At 34.2% G+C, this 6,942-nt stretch overlaps 2 non-coding genes across 2 annotated transcripts; both read right to left on the minus strand.

The window, feature by feature from the left end:
* Window positions 1-412: 412 nt before the first annotated feature.
* On the minus strand, window positions 413-486 carry TRNAW-CCA (transfer RNA tryptophan (anticodon CCA)). The gene has a single exon. It is a non-coding gene; the product is annotated as a tRNA-Trp (tRNA).
* Window positions 487-648: 162 nt separating this feature from the next.
* TRNAP-UGG (transfer RNA proline (anticodon UGG)) lies at window positions 649-722 on the minus strand. The gene has a single exon. It is a non-coding gene; the product is annotated as a tRNA-Pro (tRNA).
* Window positions 723-6,942: the final 6,220 nt, after the last annotated feature.

Genomic DNA, 6,942 nt, shown 5'->3' on the forward strand with positions numbered 1-6,942 from the left:
TTGAATGCACAATTCAAAAAAAAGAAAGATTTCGGTGTTATTCAATATATTCTATATATTGTAGAGTTCTTTACCTTGTCAATTCAATTTCGAATTCTTGGTCATTGAGATTCATGGGCAATACCGATTAATATTTTAAGGATAGATATTACCTCTCCTTTTCCTCGTTCAACTAAATTGAAATGATTGAAGTTTTTCTATTTGGAATCGTATTAGGTCTAATTCCTATTACTTTGGCTGGATTATTTGTGACCGCATATTTACAATACAGACGGGGGGATCAGTTGGACCTTTGATTAATTAACAGTTCTTTTTTTTGATTGACCCCCTACTTGCTTTATAGGAGGTAAAATTTTGATTTCTGTTGAATTATTTCAGTATCATTTTGATTTAACAACAACAAGAATCGAATCACGCTCTATAGGATTTGAACCTACGACATCGGGTTTTGGAGACCCGCGTTCTACCGAACTGAACTAAGAGCGTTTTATTATCAAACTAAAAGCAACCCGAATATATCTTCGATACATATATTATCATAGAGAATATCATAAAATTAAATAAAAAAAGATTGATTCGATATATGTATGTTCAATTTTTATGGATCTCAATTGATTCCTCGTTACTGTTCAGAAGATAAGTAATAGGTAGGGATGACAGGATTTGAACCCGTGACATTTTGTACCCAAAACAAACGCGCTACCAAGCTGCGCTACATCCCTTTCAATTGGTCTACAGTGTTATTGTAGAGAATCCCTGTCTTGTTTTCCACATTTTTTATTTATTTCCTCCATTGGTATACACAAATTATCTTGCCATTTCTTCTTTTTTGTCTCATATCATATATAAAATATAATAAAAATAATAAAAAGACTTATATACGTATGAAATAATAAATATTAAATCCGCCGTAAAGAAAAATGAATATTTGGGGTGGGGCGGAAAGCTACATATTTTTTTTAATAAAAAAGGGAATATCTACCGAATTGAACTGTTGTACATTTCAATTTGAATTAGGAATTCCGCGGACAATACAAGCGGTTATTAACTATATATACATTTGATGGTATGTAATACCAGTATGTATTACAAATTACTATAAAGTAGGAGGGTTTTCAATGCGAGATCTAAAAACATATCTCTCCGTGGCACCGGTAGTAAGTACTATATGGTTCGGGGCTTTAGCGGGTCTATTAATCGAGATCAATCGTTTATTCCCGGATGCGTTGGTATTCCCGTTTTTTTCATTCTAGTTATTGACTTGGGAAGGGGTGAAGAAGATTAGAAAAACAATCAAATATCTTTGACTAATCCCCTTCCCCCTTCTTTTTTTTAGAGTTTTTAGACTTAGAATAAGTTAGAAAGAATCAAAATGGATTCAACCTCAGTCAAACTCGGACGCGGCGCCAGGTTCAAATTTAATTAATAAAAGAGTGAGAACGAAAATGAAAATGTGATGGCTAGGGCAACAATATCATACAAAATACTTAAATGAAAAACTGTACTGCGATTCTAAATTTAGAAATTATTGTATTACTATATTTTAATATTTGATTGTAACGAAATCTTTCATAATTTTATTTCGAGTTACCAATTTTTCTTTTTTTCTTCATTTTGGATCGGAAAATGGAAGAGTTGCGTGAATCAAAAATCCAAGGGAGGTTCATGGCCAAGGGTAAAGATGCCCGAGTAACTGTTATTTTGGAATGTACTCGTTGTGTTCGAAACGGTGTTAATAAGGAATCAATAGGGATTTCCAGATATATTACTCAAAAGAATCGACACAATACGCCTAGTCGATTGGAATTGAGAAAATTCTGTCCCCGGTGTTACAAACATACGATTCATGGGGAGATAAAGAAATAGATCGAACCGATCGGCTGTGTGTCACCCTTTTCCAATCCAAGGAAGATGAAAAATTACATATATTAGACATATTTTAGATTTAAATATAAACAAACCAAATCCTATTTCGATCGGATCTAAAATGATTTAGAATTAAGAAATAGGATTTTCGGGATAAGGAATAAAAAAACCATGGATAAATCCAAGCGACTCTTTCTTAAATCCAAACGATCTTTTCGTAGGCGTTTGCCCCCGATTCCATCGGGGGATCGAATTGATTATAGAAACATGAGTTTAATTAGTCGATTTATTAGTGAACAAGGAAAAATATTATCTAGACGGGTAAATAGATTGACCTTAAAACAGCAACGCTTAATTACTATTGCTATAAAACAAGCTCGTATTTTATCTTTGTTACCTTTTCTTAATAATGAGAAACAATTTGAAAGAAGCGAGTCGACCGCTAGAACTATTGGTCTTAGAACCAGGAATAAATAGACTTAGCTTACTCTTTAATTGAATTAAAATTCTAATCCAAACTCAACCGCAGATTGATTCTTTGTTCGAAAAATCCGAAAATCTAGATTCGATTGTCGTGTCGTAAGAAAAAGAAAGAATAGTGGAAGAAGAATAAATCGTTTTTTTTTTTATTGAACATATTTGCTCATTTTGACCACTTTATCATATTTTATCATACTAATTTCTACTCTACCTTCTCGGAGTTCATTCTCCAGAGAACTCCATTTTAAGCATTCCGCTGGATTCTTTGCAATCTTCGTATTTTATGATCTCATTGGAAATCATATAAAGACAATTTCTATTTAATATCGCGATTTGGGCAAGTATTTTACGATTAAGAAGCAACTGCCTCTTGTACAGATTGTGTATGAATCTACTATAACTGTAGTCTACCTTATTAGATCGAATTACTGCATTTATTCGAGCGATCCACAACTGTCGAAAATTTCTTTTTTGCCTACCTCTATCCCGATAAGCTGAAGCCAAAGCTCTTATTTTCTGTTGAGTAATAGTTCGAGTAAGTCTTGAATGAGCCCCTCGAAAGCTTGATGCAAATAAACGAATTTTTGTTCTACGTCTCCGAGCTATATATCCTCGTTTAATTCTAGTCATTGAATAAATGAAACTTTGATGAATAACTAATGGATTTCCTTTCTTTCAGTTATTCCTTTCTCCTTTCCTAGTCTATTAATAACAAAACGTATTTTTCCAATGTATAAAATAAAAATTCCAATGGCTTTTGCTACTATAACCTTCCCGACCACTATTTCTTTTTTTGTTCTAATCACCCCAAAATACGAAATAGTATTTTTACTAGGTATAAAAAACAAAAATAGAGTAAATAAATAAAAATAGAAATGGATAAAGAAATAGTGGGTTCCTTCGTTTCTATGGTTACTTCTTAAACGGTGAGGTCCTCTCTATACACCGGAGCTCCTTCTTTTATTTCATCAATGTTATTGTTAACTTGTACAGTTCACCCTCTTTGGCTCTACCCATGAATTATCTAGTAATCGGTCTTTCACAACGAGATCTACCTATACAGTAACGGTATTTAATTATGAAGATTGGTTGGGTAGCTGACCCTCTTAGTCCGTTCTTGGAAGAATAAGGCTATAATCCTTCTGTTAAATAGGATTTCCTCTGCTTAATGGATAAGCATTTGTTACCAATGGGGAATTCTTTCTCATCTAAAATTGAAAATAGAGATGATTGGATTTGCACCAATAGAAACCATAAATTTGATACACAATAAAAGGATACGATAAATCTTTGTTTATTTATTTTCGGTAGTGAACGGATTTCTTCCATTCATTCTATCCTATTCACTGTACTTATAACTGATACGGGAAAAATTTTGTACTTTCTTTTGTCCCGGTCCATGGTCTAAACGAGTCGCACATACACCCTAGTACATGTTCCTCGACGCTGAGGGCATCCCCGAAGGGCGGGCGATTTGGTGACATTTCTGATTGGCTGTCTTGTGTTTCTAATAAGTTGTTTAATAGTTGGCATGTTGAATTGTATACATAATGAGTTGGTTTAGATCAATCCTAACCGGATGATTATGAATTACTTCTATATTCGATATTAATAATTAATATGATTAATAGTAATATATTAACCCCGGTAAAAAGAGAAAATCGAAAATTTCGGATTTTTGCGTGAAATACCTGCTATTTGTTATTCAACCGCTACAAGATCAACAATTCCATGAGCTTGGGCTTCTGTTGCTGACATAAAAACATCCCTTTCCATGTCTTCGGATATAACCCATAAGGGTTTGCCTGTTCTTTGTACATAAACCCTTGTGAGGATTTCGCGCAGCCTCAGTAGTTCTTTCGCTTCCAGGATAAATTCTACCGTTTGTGCCTCATAAAAAGAACTAGCAGGTTGATGGATCATTACCCTGATGATTTAATAAATGGTTTTCTCTATCTTACATCATTATCATGATGAGTCAAAGATAATAAAAAAAAGATAGGATTAACAACCGTACAGGCATCCTTTGTGCAGTGCATACGGCTCCACAATGGAATTCATTTTTACCTTCCAGCGAAGGAATAGAAAATATAGGATCTAGCAGACCCAGAGCAGTAAATGATCCAATAACCACCCTTCCTTTTTTTTAGTAATTTCAAAATACTATGATGGTTCCGTTGCTTTATGATTTCGTTTGTTATTCAGCAATCCCAAAGTTTCTTTTTTTTATTTTTTTTTCTTAAAAATAAATATTTCGTAGTCTTTCATAACAGAAATATTGTTAAGAGTCTTCCGTCGTGAAAACAAAAAAGTTTGTGACGCTGAAAGAGGCCTCCGCGATAAATCAGCCTACAATCGGAAATGCCTTTTATCTCATACTACTCTTTCGATACATAACCTAATGGTTTAGAAAAAAAAAATTCTCATATCGAATTCAAAGTGCCATGCTATTATTACTTAATATTTTATATGGCGAAGGCATAGTTTTCTTTTTGTCTAAAAAAAACTCATTGGCGCCGAGCGTGCGGGAATGCTAGACGTTTGGTAATTTCTCCTCCGACTAGAATAAAAGATCCCATTGAAGCGGCTAATCCCATGCATATTGTCTGTACATCTGGTTGCACAAATTGCATAGTATCATAAATACCTAATCCGCTTATTACCCCCTCCACCGGGAGAGTTTATAAATAAATACAGATCTTTGGTATCATCCTCCATACTGAGATATACCATAAGACTAATAAGTTGATTCGAAATATCACTATCAACCTCTTGGCCTAAAAAAAGTAATCTTTCTCGATAAAGTCGGTTGATTAGGATAAAATTGTATCCCTTAAGAACCGTACGGGCACCTTTTGATGCATACGGTTCAAAAAAAATAGCGAAAAAAAGAATCAATGTTTAGATTTTAGCCTTCTTTAGAGGACTCTTTCTAACTTCTAATGAAGGGGCTTTTTCTTACCTTCCATTTTTTTTTCAAAATGGATGAGTTTTGTCCTTTGGCCCGCGGTCGTTTATCTATACTATAAATTTCAATAAATAAAAAAACAATTCATTAAATTTTCAATTTATCGAACTAACTTTTCATTGATATATTGTTTCATCGAGATTCAATTTCAATTCCGATGTCATTTTCTTGTTCCAAAATGGTCTTCTTCAATTCTTTTAGGTTTATGCTCTACTCCGAGTCAAGATCTGCCCGATTTGGATTTGCACATATAGGACAAATGCCCCAATAGCATGGCTTTTTGCTACGACTTCTTTTTTTTTTTCAATTTACTTCATATTACTCGATTGATTAAAAGTTTTCTATCAATGCTATTGATAAATCGAATATGATACAAGTAGTAGTAATCATAGAATAGATAGATTCCAAATTGAGTTTTTTCTAAGCGGAGCCTGGATACTTCATTTTATTAGTACAACCGAGAAAACCATAAATTATTCTAATTGATAATATTAATCTGGATACCCCCCAAAAAATAGATCTAATTGCACTTCACGCTCCAAATTTTTGATGATTAAATCAATCCGTCTTGGGCGAAAGAGAGGATATCTCGATCGGGGGAGAGAACGGGGAAATACCATATGACCCAATATATCTGACAAGTCGCACTATAGGTCAACCCACGATGCGTCTTCCTCTCCGGGACTTCGAAAAGGTACTTTTGGAACACCAATAGGCATTAAAGCAAAGAAAAAAGAATTAAGTACTATAGCTAACTTTGATGTGGAAGCGTAACAACGGGTTTATTGTCTTAATAAATAAGATGGGCCTTTATCAGATTTTATCTTTTAGCATATTTTATACATAGATTTAATAAGTTCATAAAAAAGGAAAACAGAATTAATAAGGGAAACTTCTTCCCGAATAGGTTTTTGAATGATGAACAAGTATGTATACATTCACTCCTATAAAATAGGATCAATTCCCATCTACCATTGCGTATTGGTACTTATCGAGTATAGAATAGATCTGCTTCTTTTTGTTCCTACGAATAGAATCGAATTGTTCCATTATTACTAAAAGAATAGACTAAATATTAATCCTTTCGCCAAGATAATCCCCTCAAAAGGGGAGGTCCGTAGCATAGTTTTTTTTTTCAGTGCAATAAAGTTACATAGTGTCTATTTTTCCTTGATAAAGGGGTATTTCCATGGGTTTGCCTTGGTATCGTGTTCATACCGTTGTATTGAATGATCCCGGTCGTTTGCTTTCTGTTCATATAATGCATACAGCTCTAGTTGCTGGTTGGGCCGGTTCAATGGCCCTATACGAATTAGCAGTTTTTGATCCCTCTGATCCTGTTCTTGATCCAATGTGGAGACAGGGTATGTTCGTTATACCCTTCATGACTCGTTTAGGAATAACCAATTCATGGGGGGGTTGGAGTATCACAGGAGGGACTATAACGAATCCGGGTATTTGGAGTTACGAAGGTGTGGCCGGAGCACATATTGTGTTTTCTGGATTGTGCTTCTTAGCAGCTATCTGGCATTGGGTGTATTGGGATCTAGAAATATTTTGTGATGAACGTACAGGAAAACCTTCTTTGGATTTGCCGAAGATTTTTGGAATTCATTTATTTCTCTCAG

This window comes from Cucumis melo, unplaced genomic scaffold (genome assembly GCF_025177605.1).
Source record: "Cucumis melo cultivar AY unplaced genomic scaffold, USDA_Cmelo_AY_1.0 utg000835l, whole genome shotgun sequence".
NCBI lineage: Eukaryota > Viridiplantae > Streptophyta > Magnoliopsida > Cucurbitales > Cucurbitaceae > Cucumis > Cucumis melo.